Source organism: Pogona vitticeps, chromosome 6 (assembly GCF_051106095.1).
Source record: "Pogona vitticeps strain Pit_001003342236 chromosome 6, PviZW2.1, whole genome shotgun sequence".
NCBI classification, from domain to species: domain Eukaryota; kingdom Metazoa; phylum Chordata; class Lepidosauria; order Squamata; family Agamidae; genus Pogona; species Pogona vitticeps.
This window is the reverse complement of record NC_135788.1, coordinates 35,479,210-35,501,924: the sequence shown is the minus strand read 5'-3', so window position 1 is coordinate 35,501,924 and position 22,715 is coordinate 35,479,210. Positions and strand designations below refer to the sequence as shown.

At 40.0% G+C, this 22,715-nt stretch overlaps 1 long non-coding RNA gene across 1 annotated transcript in view; it reads right to left on the bottom strand.

Moving 5' to 3' along the window:
• Positions 1 to 3,925: 3,925 nt before the first annotated feature.
• Positions 3,926 to 22,715, bottom strand: part of LOC144583450 (uncharacterized) — a 37,085-nt gene continuing 18,295 nt past the window's right edge. The window contains exon 2 of the long non-coding RNA XR_013537215.1: positions 3,926 to 5,923. This is a non-coding gene — a long non-coding RNA (uncharacterized LOC144583450). The remainder of the gene's footprint in view (positions 5,924 to 22,715) is intronic.

Genomic DNA, 22,715 nt, shown 5'->3' with positions numbered 1-22,715 from the left:
AGAAGAACTTCATTGTGACTGAAATCCTGTTGGTGCTGCTCCACCTGCCCAATGGGAATGAAATAATTGCCAGTGGCAGATTGCCATTGATCAAAGTTTTCATCTTATGATTTTGGGGTATATGCATCTTCCTTGCCTTTTGCGTGAGCTGTGCACTCTCAAAAATAACAAAAGGAAATGTTTGATCAGTGGCATTTTGCTGCCACCGCTAACACCATTCCTTGTGTATAGGCAGACCATGCCTAAATGAAGTTGGCCCTTGTCCTGAATCTCCCACCACTCAGCATCCTTGGATGATCCTGAGTTTAAGGTTACAAGACTGAGAAACAGAGAAAGAGAAAAAGAAAGGGATTTCTCTTTATCCCCTTTGTCTGCCCCATACCTAAATTTATTAACCTTCTCAACGGCCTACCTGACCTACAAGCAAACCGTTCAAATGAACAGAAAATGAACAGATTAAGTAATTAAGATGTACAAATAGTATGCATCATTAGAAAAAGAATAGATGCCTTGCCAGAAAAGGGAGACGAGGGTCAGAAGAGGAGATTTGCATATGGTGATTTATGTGCATAGATTCAAATTTATAAGTAGTCATTATAATATAAGTAGAAATTAAATGCATCTCGCTTAGTGGGAAAACTCTGAACAGGTGACCTCTGTGCCTTCAAGTCTGCTGATGAGGTGTTAACTGTTGATAAGGGACAACTTTTAAGCCTCTTGAAGCAATTCTATTTAAGTTTTAGGAGAAAATGAACTACTAACTTTGATTAAGTTACTTTTCCTTGTAAAATAGCTTTGTAGGGCACATTTCTTGTAGACCAAAGAGCTGGTGGGACTGCCCAAGTCATATATATACATATTTTACATCAAATATTTTCTGTTTTCTTCATTTAAAAAAAAGCTTGACTAGTAAAAAGTATGAAGAAACATGCAAGATTTATTTCATGCAGAAAGAGCAAACATTTATAACTTGGCAGTGGCTGAAGCATTGCTTATTGCAGGCAAGATAAAAAATATGGGCAATGCTATTAAAGATAGAGAAATACGTGGTTCTGAAAGAGTCTGCCGATAAAAATACAAATGCTATAAAGAGCACAGTTAAATGTGGACTGAATCAAATTAAAAACCCAAATTATTACCCTGGTACTTTAGAAGGAATCAAGCAGCTATTCAAATAAAAGACATTCTTGGGGCATTGTAATATACTGGATGTATTGCAGCACATGTATTTTGTGTTGCAAAAGTCTTTCATATTTGTAGACTTTTGTGTGCTTTACGCATATCCCTGTGACTTAGAACATAAATAATCACCCTGGAGGTTTGATTCTGCATACCTTGACTATAAAAGACTCAGGGTCAAATACTACATTACAAATAGGCCATCTTCAGAATAAATAATTCCTTAAGTGCTGAAAACATCACAGCAGGAGTATATCTATGAAGATTCTCAGTCATCCAGGTGAGGTTATCTGGAAGTTGAGTCATGGCAACTGGACTTCTTTCTTATTAGGTTGAAACATTTCACTACTCATCTAAGTAGCTTCTTTAGTCTGAGGAGAGTTGGTAGGAGACCCCTAATATATCCGAGAAGATAGGTGGTTTGCAAGAAGGGTCAGGGAGGCTGTACATGTGCGTACAGAGAATCCTTCACTCAACAGGGGTGAAGGCTTAGATAAAATATGTCTTCTATTTATCATGCTGCCTTTTCATCCATCCCCAGAAAGATCAGGACCACACCCACCAGAAAGATCACTTTTAAGTACTGTTAATGACCGATGATAAGAACCTCGTGGCACAGTGGTTAAAATGCTGTACTGCAGCTAAAACTGTGCTCACGACCTGGGGTTCAAACCTTGAGCCGACTCAAGGTTGACTCAGCCTTCCATCCTTCCGAGGTCGGTAAAATGAGTACCCAGCTTGCTGGGGGGGCAATGTGTAGCCTGTATAATTAAAAAATTGTAAACCACCCGGAGAGTGCTTGTAGCGCTATGGGGCAATATATAAGTCCAATCAATCAATCAATCAATCAATCAATCAATCAATCAATCAATCAATCAATCAATCAATCAATCAATCAATCAATCAATCAATAATGGGTGGAGAAGGATTGCAGAGGTGGGATTTTCAAGTTCAAGTTTAGGTTTATTGTATTGGCTAAAAGCCATCACAATTAATCGAGATACAAATATGATCAAGTAAAATCTTGATAAAATCACAGGCATGTAAAATAATAAGAGGCCTATCCACAGGAGGAAAGTTTTTTTTTTAAAGGGGAGGTTGAGAAGATCAGGAGGACATGTGTGGGTGCCTCTTCATATCTGGGAGTCCCCTGCACAATTGATTGCAATGGCTCTCAGGAAATTAGCGTGGATGTTTCCGACCGCTTTTGCAAACAGTGCTGTTCTGTATGTAACATATGGCTCACAGTCTGAGAGTAACCTGCCCACCTTTATCTGAGGACTTTCCTCCTGTAGGGCAGCCGAAATGTTTTCCAGGAATTTTTCTCTAGGGTTTTGATAGAGCTGACAGTTGAGTAAATAGTGAACAGGTGGGATTTTCATCCCTTCCCCCCCAGTCATTTGTCTATCTAACAAGCCTATTCAGACCAGGGGGAAGTGAAACTAAGGTAGAGGATGTATCATGGGTCTCAACTTTTCTCAGACTGAAGAAGCTACTTGGATGAATATCAAAACATTTCATCCTAATAAGAAAGAAGTCCAGTTGCCATGACTCAACTTCCAGATCACAGCAGGAGCTTTTCACAATTCCTGTAGTCTGCAAGCGAGGTTGCGTTGTTTTATGATTGGTTTATTGTGGGTTTCACTTGTTAGTTAGAATTTGTTAGGCATCCTTCAGTCTCGAAAGACTATGGTATCGTGCTCTGTATGGAGGACTTGGAGCAGCGTCTAGTGTGGCTGAGGAGGCCGATTCGAGAGTGACAGTCTCTTCCACACTGATGACAAATCCAATTTGTCCCCTGTCCAGCTCCCTGGTTTTGCTGCTTTTGTGACTTCCTCTTTGCCTCAGCCTGCTGGGCAAGGGTCTCTTCAAATTGGGAGAGGCCGTGATGCAATGCCTGCCTCCAGGCTGAACGCTCAGATGTCAGGGTTTCCCATCTGTTGAGGTCCATTCCTAAGGCCTTCAGATCTCGCTTGCAGATATCCTTGTATCGCAGCTGTGGTCTCCCTCTGGGGCGGTTTCCCTGCACCAATTCTCCATACAGGAGATCCTTTGGAATCCGACCATCAGCCATTCTCACAACGTGCCCAAGCCAACGTAGACGTCGCTGTTTCAGTAGTGTGTTCATGCTGAAAATTCCAGCTCGTTCTAGGACTACTCTGTTTGGAACTTTGTCACTTGCACGTCTGGTCATTTAGCCAGAAAGGTTTGCCTGAACTTCGACTCTGGGACACTGACAAATTTCTGCACCTACTAATAAGCTATTTATTTTTTGACCTTTATGTGGCATAGCTGGAAAAACAAATACTGTATTCACTATCTGTTGTTCAATGGTCACAAGGTTTTATCATTCTGTCTACACATAAGCAGGTGATCCATGATTGGCAGTTTCAAGCAAATATGTTTTTGGATAAATGGTCAGCTTGTATGATTAGTTCCGCCACCTTGCCTTTTAAATTACTTTAAGTTACTCCTGGTTAACTTTATTTTGCTTTTGTTTATTTGTACTGCTGTTCAATTTTGAGTTTCTCATAGCCATTATATTTAGTGCCTTTTAAATATTGTCTGTCTTATTGTATTGAGAACTGCCTAGAGTGGCCTTGGTAACCAGATGGGCAGTATGAAAGTTAAATAAATAAATAATAAACGAAATATATATATTAGCTTGGCCCGTTATCATACCCTATATATTTCCCTGTTTTTCACTTTCTTTCCTCTTTCTTCCTATTTTTTAAAATTCCTCTTCTTTCTTTTTGGGGTGCATGAGTTTTGTGGGTTTTTTTTTTAAAAAATCCAGCAAGTAAAACCCTGATTATAAAATCCTTGCACAGAATATTTCTCCCCTCAAGGCCTTCTCCAGTCATTTCAGTGGAAAAAGTAGAAGCTTTCTGCATTCAAAGGAACATGTGCACAGAGCACACCGAAATCAAGGTAGCATCCTGTCTACCCATCTGGTTGCAGTCGGGAGATTTGGTGAGGTGGTTCACTAATGAGAACCTGTGGACCTGGATGGCTCTCTGTATTCTGGCTGGACTCAATATCATTTACTGTACTTTAAGTGACACAGTACAGATTCTTAGATGATTTCTTATTTCAGCCACAAGGGAAAACAGCTCAATATATTATTATCGCTAAAATAGTCCCTGAATTAAATCTATTGATAGCATGGTGGTACAAAATGCTTGCGCAGTTAGAATTCTGGAACTAAAAACGGCATTATTTATTTCCCTTCTCTTGGCTGGATGATGCATGCTGATTCAAGAATGTGGCACTTGATTAAAAAGCCACCACGTCTTCCAAGGTTTAAAATGGCAAGTGTGGCAAGAGTCTTTGGAGAATGTTTTCGACATCTCACACAATACCTTTCCCTTTAGTAAGAGAGACTAGGCTCTGGTTAATGTCGCTACAACAGCCTGTTAAGAATGTTACTACAAATTACAGTCTGGATCATTCCAAACTGAAAATAGACTTCTTTCATCTTCCAGATGGCTGTCTGATTGGGAGCTGGGCAAGATCACATTTCAGGTTGTGACTTAATGATTCAGGACAGTATTTATGGTTATTACCTGACAGAGGGCACCAAAGAAAATTAAAGCACAGCCCCATGCTTCATTTATGACAAAAAAACAAATTCTTGACAGTTTGGTATATTAAAGGTGGCATCTTTAGCTGAGGGCAAAATCCAGGCGTAGCTCCACATTTAAAGCAAACCTGCCAAGCGGTGCCATTAGAGTCTAGCAAAGCAAAATTAGCCATCAGCTCTTTTGATTTATATGTATCCATCGGAAACATTCTGGTGCTTCCCTTGAAGTTGGCCTTCCCTGTGCAAGACACAAATATGAGCGACAGCTTTTGGAGGAGACAAACAACATAATTACATGAGTCTTTTTATTTGATGCGGGATTCTCTTGCTTGAAATAGTATTCTTTGGGGCATATTTTTGACATGATTACGATCACGGATAACCCCTTCAGGAGAAAACATGGGGCAATTACGGTTGCCAATTGTTCTGGATGTCTGTTTAGTATGTTATTTTGCATTATACTTTCCTGGCAAGTATGATATCATTCTAGGAAGGGAGCATAACAGGAGGGAACAAGGCAAAGCAAACAGTTGAACTTAATCAAATTTAAGTCACTGATATAGTAAGTTGCTATAGACTGTGCTCATGAACAGGACTGGAAAACATATCACGAGTATAATTCTTTTTTTTTCTTTCCCATTCATGTCTTGATTCAATTTCTACTTTTACCTTTCATACAAACAATCTAGCTTTTAGGATACATGCAAATCATTGGGAAGCAATGGGACTTTTGAATAAAATGATTTCAGTTGTGGGAGGGAAGGGGAAAAGTTAGGGGAAGAATGGTCATGGCTAAGAATCACAGGGAGGAAATCTGTGCCTGGTTTTTTCCAATGAAATATTGCTGGGTTTCAGTATATTTTAGATGTTTCACCACCAAGAAAATATTCTGTACCCATTTGCTCAGTCTTACAGAGGGTGTTTTCAGATGGAGGGTAACATTCAAAAGGTGCTCTGCAGGAAAGTATAATGCAATTTTTCTCTCTGCAATTATTAATTTTTCTGTAAGAAAGGATCCACTGTAGATTGCACCTTTATCATGGCCCAAGGAGTGCCTCATTCCTTGGAGTTTGGGGTGGGGAAATGGGACATCCTGTTCCTTATGCAGCCCTCCCGTGGATTTTCTTTGTTACTTTCTTCTTTTTGCTTGCCAGAGAAAATCTGTTAAGAGAAAAAAAATGGAATAAGTGAGCAATGTCTTTGGACTGGTAGCGTGAGGGGCCATCCCAACAGTGGGAAAATACATGACAGACCCAAACAAAAGGCAGTTTTGTCTGGCTCCCCACCACATAAAATTCCATAAATAAGGCAGTGTGATTGCACAATATAAGCCCTAATTATATCGGAAGTGTGCAGCCTGTGAATATTTACGGAGACATTTTTCAAAGGAAGAAAAAGGCCTATCTAGTCCCTCGAGCAATGTCAAGGTGGGGCGGGGGCAGACAAAAAGAGAGGAGAGAAGGGAGGGTGAAAGAGATGGCACAGGCTTCAAAGAACAGTGATGCTACATAAAGTATCTGTATAAAAGTAACCCCAGGCTTATATTGTTCCACTACATATACATATCAGTGGTGTGAATGGCTTTGTGCACATACATGCATGTACCCACACTGAGAATGTAGAAAGGTTACCTACAGCCTTTAAAATCCCAAAGTCAATATGGCGGAATCTGCAGGGCTTTGCCATGGCTCAACTGATTCTTAATAGATCATGCTCTCTACCTTCCATCTTGGAAACTGAATTTAATTCTTAGCCATGGAAACACAAAGGGGTGTGGGTGGCAATATTTAACCATTACTTGAACATTTCTCACTCCTCAAACAACTCTGTTAGGATTTTCAAAAGTCAGAAAGGGCTTAGCAGCACAGAGCAACAATAGAATGGCTTGAAACACCCAACTGCCCATGTGGACTTCCATCCTTTTTCTCCTTCTCCTTTTGTTATCATCTAGCCTGGTAAGGAGTTCTGCTGAACTTGGAAGCTTACACACGTAGTGAATTTAAAATTGATCCTAATACCGGTGGGATCTGGAGATTCCAGATTTTATTTTGCTCCGACACATTAATGTGACTACATTTTTTGTTGTTGCAGTTATTCCTTAAAGCTGACCAATTTGGGTTTCAATATCCAGTGACTCCAAATTTTCATGGGATATCAACCAAGCATTGTTCTCCTATATAATAAACCTATCCACAGCTTTAATAGGACAGAACAGAATAGTGTAGTTAAAATTCACATCTGTTGATTCTGTCTCACACAACTCCAGTTCAAATGTGGATTCCCCTTTGATTCTGCAAGCAGAGTTCCAATGGTATTGTGTGAGATTGGAGAATGTTTTCGACATTGCCACACTTGCCATTTTAAACCTTGGAAGATGTGTTGGCTTTTTAATCAAGTGCCACATTCTTAAATCAGCATGATTTAACCCTGTACAGGGTTTCTGAAGTAAAATAACACTTTCCCCCAATTTAGGGAGATGGAATATAATTTGCCAACTTTTATTTTTCTTTGCATTTTAAATATCTGAACATGTTTTCATAGGCTGATGTTCACTGAACTTAATTCTACACTCCCTAAACTCATTACATGATATTTTGGCACTTGATATTCTGGTTCTCAGTACGGCTGGAGGGATCATTGTCAGTTTACTGAATAACCTTGTTAATTCAATAAAAGAAGAAGAAGAAAGCAATGTGCTGCTGGTACATAATCCAGAGGCAAGAGTGGACTAAAACATAAACTAGCTTTCAACCTCGTATGGGTCTTCGTCATACAGGGCACCACAGAGCTGTGGTTGGTTCAGAAGAAACGTCAAAGTTCCCAAAACCCTGGCCAGATGTGTGTATGCCAGTTTCCTTTGTTAAAGGCAAATTTTAAAAAGGGGCCTGCAATCTCAGGACACAAGTGTAGGCTTCAGATGTCCCCTCTGGTGGAGTGGATTAGAATAACTTGTCCAATCTTGTCGTGTGTGCATTCTGTACTGTCAAATCAGAACTGACTTATGGCAACCTTAATAGGACTTTCGAGGTGGGTGGGATATTTAAGGAGTGGTTTTACCAATTCCACTCCCCCAGTAAGGCTGAGCAGGAATTTGAACCCCATTCTCCAGATTCCTAGTCCATTGCTGTATCCACCACACCTCACCGAAAACAGCCAGTCTGGTTAGATGTTTATACGGTGACTATTTATTGCATATCCACCAGGGGGCAGGATCATTTGCAAAATGTTTAGAATCATAGCAACGTACCTCACACAGCATGTGAGAACACCAGCCATCTAGATTGGTATTATCTCCTCTGTTAACCCTTCACTCTCCAAGTGCTGGGGGTCTTCCTTTGAAAAATCATTCCTATGTTCCAGAAGTAGTCAAAACTAACATGCAGAATCATGTTTTTGTGTGTGTGTGTGTTTATGAAAATGAGAGGGAGGGAGACAAAACAGAGTGAACAAAATGGTTTGTGGGGTGTGTGTGTGTATGGAGTAGGAGCATAGTATATGTTGGAAGTTTTTTCATTGGTTTTTTGTTTGTTTTTTGCAGTCTCACATGGTATCTGTAGTTTATGTGACTGGGAGGAAATTTTCTGGGCTGAAGTGATTGAATATCTACCCAGCGCTAACTAATAGTTCCATCCAGCCTTTGAATTCAAATAGTGTGTGTTTATGAAAGAGAAAGACAGAGAAATTGAATAGGATGAACATTCATCCTCCCCTTCCGTTTTTTTCCTTTGCTGGTGGCAGCTGTTTGTTTGCTGTTGATTTGTTCAGTTGGTTGCTAAGTATGTGCACAGTAAGAAAGCAGCATACACAAGTCTGTAATTTCAAGCATCTGTAAATAAAACAACATTGTTTTTCATTCTTTCTTCTACAAATATCTCAGAGTGAGTTATTGGGACTTTAAGTGCCAGCTAATGAAAAAGCAGTAGGCTTTGGGGAACTTGTAGTTGTTCTCCTCTGTGGATCTCTGTGCTTGTACTGCATAGTAAAAGGAATTTTACCAGAAATTCAAAACTCTGTAACAGTATATACGTATATGAGGAGGTAGTAGAAAAGGTGTATATGTGAATGGTATGCGTGAATCCAGGTGATGACTTCGGAGAAAAATGGACTACATTTCTCAGCAACCTCCTGGTGGCTATGGCAGCTATTCTGGGAGTTCAAATCCAAAAAGTAACTTCCCACACACTGGCCCAGGCAAATATGCAGGGGGCTGCATGCTGTGGATGTGCCTCCTTCTAGGCTGTGGTTGTGCCTCCTTCTGGCATGGATTACCAGTATATCTACCTAATGCCAATGTAGCCATCGCTCTGGCTTATAGTAATTGGCAATGGCTCTGAGTAAATGGCCATAATTTCACACCTGAGCTTTAATCCACTTTTCAGCCTAGATCCCAATTAGTTTTTAGGCTAAAAACACAACTGGAATAGACCCGGTCAGTCAGTGGATTGAGATAAGCTCATGATTTGCCACTTAGTTCAATAAGCCTGCTCTAGCTGGGGTGAACAAATAGATATAATCCTAGCATTTGCTGCCCTTGGTGGTTGTTTTACATTCACAAGCAAGAGCTAAGGAGGCAGTTTTTATATGCAGAATGCTTATTAGTAGTCATGTCATGCCTGATCATGAAACAATTCAAGGCCACTGAGAAATCAGAATATTCTGGGAAGGATAGAAAACAGGCAAGTCCTTGGCAAGATTCCATTAGGTTTTCCTTGGCTGAAGGGCTATTTCCATTGTAACTGTTTTCCATCTCTTTCTCACAGATGTGGAGCCCAATTGTCTTGCATTATAATAATATTGGAGCTATAACAGGGACAACCAAGAGTATGACCCGAAATAGATATTAGTATAAATACATGCCAAATCCCACCATGTAATGATTTTTTTAAAAAAATCCCTATAATAATAATCCTAAATGTTGGTTGGATAGTTCTGTGGTTTAGGTATCTGATTGTGGAGTCAGAGGCTGGGAGTTCAATTCTCCATTGTACTTCCTAGTCTGTGTAGCCAATAATTTGAAATTGATTTGCCAGCACACAATTATTAATAATTCTAAGATGCCAAAGATAGTTGCCATTGCTTTCTGATTATTCAGAGTTGATTAAAACAATTACTTTTGGCCTCTTTTAAAGAATCAGAATGCTACGAGCTACCAGTCCATAGTACAAAACACATTTCAGTAATTATTTATTTATTTATTTATTTATTTATTTATTTATTTATTTATTTATTTATTTATTGGACTTATATACCGCCCCATAGCGCTACAAGCACTCTCCGGGTGGTTTACAATTTTAATTATATAAGCTACACATTGCCCCCCCAGCAAGCTGGGTACTCATTTTACCGACCTCGGAAGGATGGAAGGCTGAGTCAACCTTGAGCCGGCTACCTGGGATTTGAACCCCAGGTCGTGAGCACAGTTTTAGCTGCAGTACAGCGTTTTAACCACTGCGCCACGAGGCTCATATTAGGCCATACCCCTGTAACTATGGGTTCAATCTGATTGTTGGACCCAGTTATTGTAGGTCAATTGAATGAATGGAACTTCAGTCAACACTTATGAAAGTCCCATCGATCTAAGGGGTCTACTCCAATGGCGACTAAGCATTGGAATATTCCTATAGAATTAACTAAAATATTTACAGTGATGCTGTGGAAGAGGTGAATTTATCTCTTACTGCACTACAATTATAATAGATTTTTGTCTTAGTTACTGAGAAAATGAATTGACTGCAAGCAAAGTAACTTATAAGAGTTTCTTTCAGGCTTTTAGAGGTAGACTACAAAGAAAGACCCCATCTTATTTTGCCCCTGAAATATCACCTGTATTAATTTCTATAAACAGTTAAACACATTTTCTCTTTCCTTTTCTTCACTTATTATCATAATATAGCTACATTTGAAAGAGGCAACAATGGATTAACTATACAGTGTTACATTTCTTCTTTAAAACATACAAAAACCCTTGGTTCCTTATTTAATTAAGGAGCAAGCGTATGAACTATCTGACGGTGTCAGTATTTCTATCTCAGCACAAGAAATTACACCAGGAACAGAAGACTCTTGTCTAGAGGAGGGGGGAAATCCATTTTCTTGTCATTTTTATGGCTATGGGAGATAATAAAATCAGGAGAGATATGACTAGAATAACAACAATATCTCTTCCCAGAAAGAGAAAGGAAGAAGAGAGAGAAAGAAAGAAAGGGAGGGAGGGAGGGAAGGGAGATTGATGCATGAAAGCTCTTGTCTAAGTAAACAATCTACATACATTTGCATTTGTATGGGACCATTGTGATAAAGTTGTCTTCATTAACATTAGAAGCTGAAGACATATGTTATTTCACAATCTCTGGCTCAAAGAGTGGATTGATTCTTGAGCTTCATAGCTTAGAAGATGACTTCCTGCTCCTCTGGCTGTGTGATTAGATCAGGAGGAGAGCAATTAATAGAGAAGTGTCAGGGAGTCTGACGTTAATGAGAGCCAAACACTCACATCAAGGGCAAAGGCGATTCCGAAATTATATTGTCTAGAAAGGAAAGAGGAGAGACCCGAAGAAGGGAAATGTGTTGTGACAATCACAGCAGTCTGTCAGGGAGCTTAATTTTTTTTTTGAGAAGTATTTTTGTACCCAGGGACAGAGCTTGGAAAGTTCCTTTTCTGGACTACAATTGGACTAAAACTACTAGAATGTTCCAGTTAGGATGGCCGCTGGCAGTACCAGCTGGAGGTATTTTAGGAGTCATCATCGTACAAAAGTAACTCTCCCAAGCTCATAAATGTGAGTTCTCTGGGCTAACTGTTTGTCTAAAAACATTTATTGCTATGTTCCATCAACTCAGATTATAGTTTACTGTGATCCTATCAGTTGGAGGTCTCAAAAAGATCCTGCCATTAACGTAACTGCTCAGTTTTTGTAAATTTCTACCTATGGCTTCCTTTATTGAGTCAATCCATCTAATGTTCTTTCTCATGTCCTGCTACCTTTGACTGTTCCTACTGTTCCTAATACTGTCTTTTCAAGATACGACCAAAGAAGAATAGCCTCAGTTTAGTCTTTTTCACTGGTATGTGTGCTTTGATCGTATTTATTTGTCTTTCTGGTGTTGCTTGGTGTCTGCAAAGCTATTCTATAATCCCATATTATAAACGATTTTATTTTTTCCACTGTTGGGTTTCTTCAGTGTCTAGCTTTCAGATCTGCATGAAGTAACTGGAAATGTCTCCAATGACACATCCTTAATCTTAAGGATCTTTTCTATTTCCTTCACAGCCATCCTTACAAGTCTCAGGGTGTTTTTTTTTTTTTTTAAACTTCTGATTTCAGGCTTTTTTATTTTGCTTGACGACGATTTCACTCTACAGCAATTTCGCTGGAACGGATTAACGTTGTCAAGCGAGGTACTACTGTATACCCAGTTCTTTTGCTTTTATTTGTCATCATGCCCATGAAATAGAAATTACAGGTATTCCATGAAATTCCTGTTTAATAGGAAGGCCATGTTGTGAAAATTAAAATAGGATAGTAATGTGCAGGGTAACTTCACTGAGCAAGGCAACCAGAGAATCTTTAAGGATCTTCTCAGTGCCCAATGATATATTCATTAAGATAATACCAAGTTTGAGAAAGTGACATTTTTGCACCACAGCTCCCAGAATCACCCAGTCGGCAAGTAGTTTATAGTCTAGAAAATAACATTTACAGATTCGTCTTGAGACAGCATATCATTACATCACACTTCCCACTTCTTCAAATGGTGGGTAGTTTTTGAGGAAGAGTTCGGTTGGATTTGGTTCTCTTTGGGAGGAGGGATGGCTAGAGAATTAAGATGTCTCTAATATCAGAGTTGATTTATAAGTAATACAGGTTGATGCATATATAGCAGCTGCACTATGGTCACATCTGATGTCTCCAGAGATTCTATCTCTTGTTTCTCTAAAAGCAGGACCATCCAATGTATTTTGCTGCCTGACACAGGGCAGTAAATAGAACCTCATCTCACCAATTGAAGGGAGAGAATATGCAAATACGATCAAGCTGCCTCATTCTGTCTAATGATAGGACTGGCCCTTTCTAGAAACATCTGGATTACAATATCTGGCTTTCTCTCCCTTCTCTTTCTCCACCTCAGTCCACACTACAGCTTTTATTGTTTTTCTCTCCCACACAATTTTTGTTCTACAGCAGCCTAAACTGAGAGAGACTAACGTATGTCACTCCCTCCCTCATTCTGGATAAGATTCTATTTCCAGGCTGTTAGCTTCCACAAAGACAAAAATGTCCATGGCGGCAAACACTTTAATTGCAAATCTCAAACAAAAGTTGGGTTGGACCTGGCTGTTAGATTTGCCTAATGTACACACCAATGTGAAATTAAAATTTGATTGGATGCTTTCCCTACAATTTTATTGTTTTTAAATGAGAGCAGGCAACTGAAATCAGAATAACTAGCTTCACTATATTAGAGAGAGAGAGAGAGAGAGAGAGAGAATTCCCCCTCCCCCAAATTCCCTCCCTCATTTTTTCTGATTAAAAAGCAGTAATGATGAGGCTAAGGCTGTTGGTCTGGCAGAAAATTGTACTAACGTCCATTGCAGTGGCATCTTTCGGATTGCAAAGTCCAACAACCTGGTGGTTGCAACAAGCCAAATATTCCACATCATGTTTTCAAAGCAACATTTTTGCCCTCCAGATAGGAGGCAGCGGTGGGGGGGGGGGGGACTGAAGACAAGGCTCTGAACCGCCAAACAACCTTGTGAAATGAGCACATTAAGAAGGCATCAGGGAGAGCAGTTCTGGGACTGATAACTTTCAGGGAAGGCCTTGATGCCATTCAGATTTCCAAAGAAAAATAAATGGACGACAAAAGAATAGCAGCTGTGGATGCACCAGAGGAAATTAGTTGGAGCAGACTTATAATTAGGTGTTGGAAGAAGATCAAAAAAGAGTTCCTTTCATATATAACTTAGATCCTGTCTATCACAAAAGCAATTAAACAAAACATAAACCACATGCACTCGGCTTCACATATGGAATTTTCTCAATCATTGCTTTGGAAATTGAAAAACAAAACAAAACAAAAAAACCCACCCACAAAACAAAACAAAAAACACCTCACTTTCCTTTTCTTTAAAAAAACTGAAAATTATTAGCATTTTCGGCAATCAAGCTTTATGAGTCAAAGTGAACAAACAAGGATTAATACGAAAGGAGGGGCCAAGAGGACCCTTTTGGCTAAAAATGTACAGTGGATACAACCACATACAGTGATGAGAGGGAATGATTCTGCTTTTTAGTGCAGTGCACAAACAGTCTGTATAATTGTTTCAACAGCACTCAGAAAACAAAGAACAGTTATCTGATGGGTATTTGAGCTTTACAATGTTCACACATTGGAAGAAACAATCAAAGATAGGGGGAGTGGAGGAAATGGATTCAGCAGTCCTGAAGAAGCATCCCGATGAAAAGAATGTGTATGCTTTAACATCAAAATGCAATGTAGTTTTTGCGGATAAGCACTGCCATGCTTAGAGAGAATTTCCATCATTTGAAACTGAGGTCTACATATTGTACAATTCCTGAGCCTTCTCATAATGATATATAGCCAGTACCAGGTCTACCATTAGCCAAGAATGAGGCAGTTCATAAATGATGAAATGTGATATAGGGTAAAGGATGCTCTCTCATCAACAATCTTGAAAAAGGATTCAGCTCACCCAAAGAAAGCATCCCAATGGATGCACCTGTTCCAGTCTGGTTCTGAAAGTGATGATGAGCCTGGTTAGTACTTGGACAGGAAACCATCTGTGAATACCAGTGATTTTAAAGACAGGCAAGGAGAGAATCCTGCCTGACACCCTGGAAAGCAGCTGCCCATCAGAGTTGACAAGAGCAGGCTAGATGGGCCAACATAAGGCAACTTCCTGTGTTGCAGTTTAGTTTTGTCAATGAAATGGGAGGGTGTGTCAACTTGTTCTTTGCCTCAGAGGGCAAAATCATCTTCAATTTAAGGCCTGTTTTTAAAAATCAGGCCTATTTCACAGAAATTGGCATCTGTATACAGAGGAAAACCATAATTGAAAGAAAGAAAGAAAGAAAGAAAGAAAGAAAGAAAGAAAGAAAGAAAGAAAGAAAGAAAGAAAGAAAGAAAGAAAGAAAGAAAGAAAGAAAGAAAGAAAGAAAGAAAGAAAGAAAGAAAGAAAGAGAAATGCATTAAAGTGGCTAATAGGATATTGGGTACGAATTTCACATAAAACCAGATCATAATAACTATGCTATTCCATATTTGTATTGAATAATCTCAGATCATTGTCAATGTCCTCTTTGCTGCTTACAAAAATTCTATCTTGCTTGTTATTAGAGACATAAAATCCTATTCAAATTTGTTGTGAGTTGCCTTGAGTCCTCTGTTGGGTGAAAAGTGGCATATGAATAATTTAAATAAATTTACTTTTACTTTTAAAAAAACTTTTATTGAATTTATACCCCGCCCCTCTAGACAAAGTCTAAATAAATAACAAATAAATAAATGAGGAATTTCAAGCAGATGAATATGTTGCCATAAGAAAAATATGAAAGAAAAATAGGAGGTTACAAAATTTTACAGATGACAGAAATCAGCTGCACCTCAGAGATAAGGGACATATAACTTAATGTGTTATTGAGTATGCCTCATATTTCTATGGAACACAGACATTGCACATATGCTTTCTTAACTGGGAAGGCTGGTCAGATATTTTGTCCCATTTTGGGGAGTACTGTCTTACATACTGCATTTGTATATCTCTGTGGATTGGAATTCTTTGTATTCAGAAATCTGGGTATCGGCCAAGATCTTGAGACAGAATAGAAGGAGTCCAGGTCACACTAGGGTGTGCCAATTTAAAGAGCTGAATCGAGACTGGTGTTCATATTGGATTGAGGAATGTGGGCACACCCTTCTCAGTAATCTATTGCAAATTTTATTTACAGTGGTGCCTCGCAAGACGATTACCTTGCAAAGCGATTAATCTGCAAGACGATTAGTTTTTGCGATCGCTGTTGCACTTCACAAGACGATGGTTTCCTGTGGATGATTTTCACAAGATGACAATTTCCCCCCATTGGAACGTATTAAATAGATTTCAATGCATTCCAATGGGGAACCGCGTTTCACAAGACGATGTTTCCTATGGACGATTTTCGCAAGACGACGATATCTCCATTGGAACGCATTAAATGAATTTCAATGCATTCCAATGGGGAACCGCGTTTCGCAAGACGATGTTTTCACAAGAGAGTGTTTTTCATGGAACGAATTAACATCGTCTGGCGAGGCACCACTGTATTTTCTACAGTGCTAAAAATATGTTCAGTCTGTAACTACTGCAATGTAAATGTTGCAAATTTGTTGAAAATGCAATTTTTCTGTGCAATACATAGACACACATATTTCTTTGCATCAGCTCTCCTAGCAGTTGTCCATCTCTTCACTTAATGTCTGATAACCTTTAATTACCATTGACAGGGCAGGGTGTGGGAACAAACTCTGTTGTACTCGTAACTTGGAAAACAAGGAAGCTTTAACTCAGAATGTTCCAAGAATAATACCTACTAAATGGGGCTTGCATACCTCCGGGAGTATCCCCGAAAATATGTTTCCATTTATGTAATGGTCCATCTGCCTGTGAAAAATACAACATTAAAACACAGAGTTCAGGGACAGGCCTATTAGAAAAGAACGGCATATGGCAATATGGCCATTAGATGCACAACAGACTCTTGAGAGTCCTTTCGAGCTGACAAAGGGGTTAAAGTGAATGTTGGTTCAATGCTAAAATGCAAGACTAAAATGAATGAGTGCCATAGATTTGCAAATACCTATATGTCTGTTTTAAAACAACACTTTTAAAGAGCCCCAGGGATCCGAAGCAGCAGGCGGGTGGGGGTGATGGAGAAGTCTTGAATAATGCATGCAAGATAATTTCCCAACGTTACCCTCCTTAACTAGTACCACATTCTTTCAACTGTGTCTACACGGACATGCTTCACCATTTGTTAATCCCAGCGCATAAGGAATGAAGATAGCCCCTGTGGATAAGACCTAATGGACACCATCCTGGAATAATATACAGAGCTCAGCCTCCAAAACATGTGTCTTCAATTTAAAATAATTCAGCAATCATGTTCAACCCAAACCTGATTACATAAAATGGGACTTTTTAACTCCCAGGCTTGGATCAAGTTTTAAAGGGCACAATGAAGTGGGGTGGGGAGTGAAATGCTTATACATTCCAGATCCTTTGGATAAATTATCTGCACACAAATTTAACTGTTTCTTTGAGGGTCTCATCAACTGTGCTGAAAACCTACAAAGGTTAGATATGGAAGAAGGCTTTTCAGCTAGTCCCATCTATGTGTTTAGTTATTTATTTTGTAATGCAAAATCAGGGTGAAAAAAAAGAAAATGGCTGGATTTGGAAAACAGCTAAAAAGTCAGAATGGAACAGCACATTGTAAAACTATAAAACTGTAAAACTATAAAACTGTAAAAATACAACACAGCTTTGCAAGCAGCCCCATCTTACACATGTCTGCTGAGAACTTCCATCCTTTTGAGTATGATGAAACATAAACCCCAGTGAATGTGTGTAGAGGAAACCTAAGGGTTACTGTAAGCTTTTTCCAGGGCTGATTATTAAAATTCTAATCATTTTACAGAGTCAGAAACATTTAAATGTCTAGTGGGAAGTGGTGGATAGAACAGACTTGTGCATAGGCTCTAAAGATGAGTAAGAACCTAACATGTGAACAGAAATCTTTCACCTTCAAACAAACTCATCAGTGCATGACAGAGTGCGTGGGGCTAATTGCTCCCCTTTAACAATGTTAGCAATGCTGGATCCAATATTGCCCATATAAGGCGTGTATCCATGATTGAAAATTGTCCCAGATGCTGTTACTAGACTTTCTGGAAAGATGATGATGATACTGATATGAAGCCAGCCCAAGTTACATTGCTGCAGGAGGAAAATCAGAAAATGGAATCCCCTAGCCATCCACATCAAAGTGCCTAGTAAACAAAGCTAGGCAGGTTCATCTGGTACATGAAGTGGAAACTCTTACAAGTATCACCCTCCGCACAGCAGTATAAATTAGCCAGCAAGAATTTACTGCCCTTTCATGACACTCTAAATTCACTGCTTAACACATCTGCCCCACTCTGCCAAATGATAGGGCAGGCCATGTGTATATACTGTAATAGTAACTGGGAGAGGATTTGACTTGGAGAAGAGGTTCAAATACCCCTTTCCTTAGTACTGCTGCCCAATCTAATGCTCCTTCCTCCCACTCAGCAGTAGCTAAGCCAACAACATAAAAATAAATATAAAAGTGCAGGGCCAAAATCCAATGTCTAGTCACGATTAGAGAAGACCCATTTTTATATTTAGACCCATTTAGGTATTTATATTTCCATTCAACAGCTGATACAACTGGACCTACTCTAGTTGGGATTGGCTGTTAGACTTAAACTCAGAAGTTGCAATCAACATTTCCTTTTTGTATCTGTTCTGATTCTGAAACTCACAAGTCCTTGGATATTTATGGACAGGGTGACCAATTACACACTGGCAGAAAGGAGGGCACATATTTGCATTTAATTGACATACATTAATTTATATGGATATAAAAGAAGATACTATAAAGAGAATAGTACCATAGTGTATTCTAGAGCAGCCATTCTCAATGGGGTCATATGGCCCCCTGGGGGCCCCTGGCGCATTTAAAGGAGGCCAGAGACTGGAAACAGTTCTCAACAGACCACCTTATAAGGTTTGTTGTGACTTATAAAATCCTGATTCAGCCTATATTTCTTTCATATTATATTTATGGCCATGGCGAAAAAATGGTTGATAATGGCTGCTCTTAGAGCAGGGGTCCCCAACCCCCAGTTCACGGTCTGGTGCCAGTCTGTGGCCTGAGCCCGATTGGGCCACAGAGAGAAACCTCCCCCCTGCATGCACTGCCCCCAGCCTGTTTGTGCCCGCGTGCGAGCACCCACGCGCCCGCGCAAGCACTGCACCGCTCTTTGTGCATGCGCACAAGGAAGTGCGTGCCTGCACAAGCACTGCACTGCCTTTCGTGCATGCACACGAGCACAGGGGGGGATGCCTCGCCTTCCCCAGCCAGTCCACAGGGCTAAAAAGTTTGGGGGCCGCTGCTCTAGAGCTGTGGTCCCCAACCTTGGGCCTCCAGATGTTCTTGGACTACAACTCCCAGAAGCCCTCACCAACACCTCTGCTGGCCAGGATTTCTGGGAGTTGAAGTCCAAAAACATCTGGAGGCCCAAGGTTGGGGACCACTGCTCTAGAGGACAAAACTATGGTTAGGTAATCTATGGTTGGTCAGACTGTTGCCTGCTGATAATTATTGATGGGCAGTACAAGGGTCCTTGCTGTCTCTTCCTACAGGTCTTTATCTGTAAACAGGTCTTCAACCAGAGGATTGCCTGTCATTTGACAATCCTTCAAAGACAGAACTTCCTCCAGGACTTCCTTTTCTTCCTAATATTTGAGCAAGCAAAGAATTTTGAAGACCTGAGGTCACCTCTGAAGTTCTGACCTCATTCACTCTGGAATTATTTGAGATTAAATGAGTCCGCTGGATGTGACATAAAGTGCCTGGAACAAAATGAACAGCTCAAGCTCTCTGTCTGCTAGATATGGAACACAGAGTGCTGGGCACTGGGCAAGCTCCAAAGTAATTGTTTTGTGCACTTGATGTAATGTATGGTGAAGCAACGCCTTCCTCACAAGGCCCTAAAGTTAAGAGTGAGCCGGGACTGTGAGTCAGTAGTCTTTGGATATTATAAGAAGGCACTAAATTGTTAGTTGTTTAATTTTTTTAAAACTACTTAGGATGAGGAGAGGTATTTATGGGATTTAACACCTCATGTGTTTAAATATCATGTCAGGCTTTAGCATACTATGCCTTCTACTCGGTAAGTACAAGACACCTTTTGGTGCTTCAACCCAAGCAGGAAATATATTGGGTTGGCCCCACGTTTGGATCTTTATCAAAGGATTAGAAGAAATTTCACATTCTAGAAATTTCATCATTCCATTTGTGCAGAATTATCCTGACATAAGCCCTCTTTTGGTTTTCTCATCTCCTAATATTCTGTATTCTGGTTTACCGAGGCTTAGTTGATCATTTCACAAAGAATTAAAATATTGAGGCCGCTCTTTTGGGTTAAAGATAACCACCATAATTAAAGATATAGAAGTGCTATATCTTCAGAGATTGTCTCATCTTCACAATATACACCTTACAGTAGCTTTGAACATGATGGAATCTGAGAGCTATAAAAATGTCTCACCATTCTTTTTGAGCATTTCTTTGGATTGCCTAATGCAAAATTTGTGCATCTCTTATTCATGGGAAACTACTACGATTCCTTTGGAGAAAGAACAGAAATTCCACTTCAGGCTTCATACATGCCTGCCTCATATACTTGAAAATGAAAACCACTTTCCTCTAGTGAAAATATAGATGACTATTACAGAAAAATGAGAAAGGTTTATATCAGATGACTCTAACTTTATTATTCCATTGCTATCTCCTCTGTAAAGACTGAACAGATAGAAGATAGCTCACAGACTATCAAGGTTACCCCAATTCCCCAAAGAGTGTCCTAATCTACAGAAGAGATGCTTCTATCTAAAGGGTTGCAAAAAAAAAATCCCATAATCACTCACAATGATGGTTGAATTTGGTGGGTTTTGGAATCCAATAACATTTGGAGGGCCACAGATTCCCTGTCCCTTCTCTATACAAGTGCGTCTTTCATTGGGTGTGTGCCATTTTTGAGGCTGACAATTCCAGCAGTGGACGGACTAAGGGCACAAGGCAAGACTAAAGCCAATGGGGCTGAGTCAGATGTAACTATTACTAATCTGAACATTTTCCTACCACATGTACAAAGCTCTCCTCAGCTCAGTTCCATGGAACAGTTCTCATGTCTGCAAAGCAAACTTCACTTCAATGCAATAGTCTTCATATATAGTTAGAATGTATGTTTTGAGAAGAGAAGACTCCTTGGAAAATACCTTGATGTTGGGAAAGTGTGAAGGCAAGAGGAGAAAGAGACAACAGAGGATGAGATGGTTGGACAGTGTCATCGAAGCTACCAACATGATTTTGATACAACTCTGGTTGGCAGTGGAAGACAGGAGGGTCTGGTGTGCTCTGGTCGATGGGGTCACGAAGAGTCGGACATGACTAAACGACTAAACGACGACGATGTTTTGTTATCTTTAGATATCTTCCTATCTTCAATCATTGACCAAAGGAACTGTGGGCAGATAAGAATACCTGTGGCCTGGACACTCTCTACCCCTTGCTTGCCTGAGGGCCTATCCAGGCCACATCTTGTTTAATGATGTAATAGTTTGTCCTTCATTTGTGAAGAAGAGCATTTCCATCAGCTTCAGCTTCACCACATGGTGTGGGGAGAAGTGGTGAGCAGTTAGGGTTGAGCAGTGGCATGTTGAAAGCAGGAACTTTTTAAAGGATAAAGGAGAACAGAAGGGGCTGTTACAGATTGGTAGGTTGGAGTGCCTGAAGTTTGACTCCCCTGTGTGCATTCTGGGAGATGAGCCCCATAGGCTGACTCTTTTGTGATGCACAGTGAGAAATCAAACTCCCACCCTCTACCTAACTCACTGAGCTGTCCAGATCTACCCTAGTTACAATGTACTTTAACATAATCTAGTCACAACTAGAGCAGGTCTATTTGAATCAATGGAATTGACAGAGGAGTCGACTTACCAGATGTCCATTCAGTGGGTCCACTCTGCTGCAACATACTACAGTGGGGTCTTGACTTGAGAACTTAATCCGTATTGGAAGGTGGTTCTCAAGTCAAAAAGTTCGCAAGTCAAATCTGCATTTCCCATAGGAATGCATTGAAAACCATTTGATCCGTATCGGCTCTTCCGTCCATAGAAACTAATGGGAAGCTGCTATTCTGCCTTCGACCACTAGAGGGGGATATGTTGTTTCTTTTTTTCTTAGGTCAAGAAAGGTTCAGGGAAGGCAGGGAAAATACAGTCCAGGCAGTACAGTACCAGGCAGTCCAAAGACTGTCTCCCAATCCACTCTCTAAACGCTGGGAGGAGTGAGGAAGTAGACAGGCACCCTTTTCACTGGCCAACAGTTAACTGAAAGTTCACATTTTGCACTTTCCCTGCCTCCCACGTGGGTTTTTTTTCAGTTCTTAACTCAAATCTAAGTATGTAAGTCAAGTCAATATTTTCCTGTGAGAGTGGTTCTTAAGTCAAAATGTTCTTAACTCGGGCCGTTTTTAAGTCAAGACCCCACTGTATGCTAAGCAAAAGGATTTCAGCCATGGAATGCTTTGCGCTGTATCAAAAACACAATTGTGAATGCATATTCATCTCTGTCATTGGTGTGGATGAAATGGGACAAAACATGTTCAGAGCATTATGTTTCAATTCTCACTCCACCACAAGGTGATGATCTTTATTTTACTGTGTTCTCGGAAAACAAACATCCACATGAGGTGACCATTAAACAGCAATTATTCATGTTCCAAAAATATGAAATGAAAATGCAACATTTCAGTACTCTGAAACATCAGTCCTGGTGATTATGAGATGCCTATGTGCCTTAGTGCAAAATTTATTCCAAAAAAAGGGGGTGTTTGGGAAATGAAGTGACCGTTGGTATTGTGCTGCTATTGGAAGTGGGGGAGAGTTCCTGGTTCTGTTCAAGTCCAGATTGATATGGGTCGTTATAAGAAGGAAGACAGAAGAAGGAAATGGAAGAAGTGTTGTCATAAAGAAGCCAAATAGGTGGAAATGGTGAGTCATGGAGGGATGGAAGTGGAGAAGTGACCAATGAAAATATCACCACATGGAAATATCACATCATAAGACGCAGCTACAAACAGC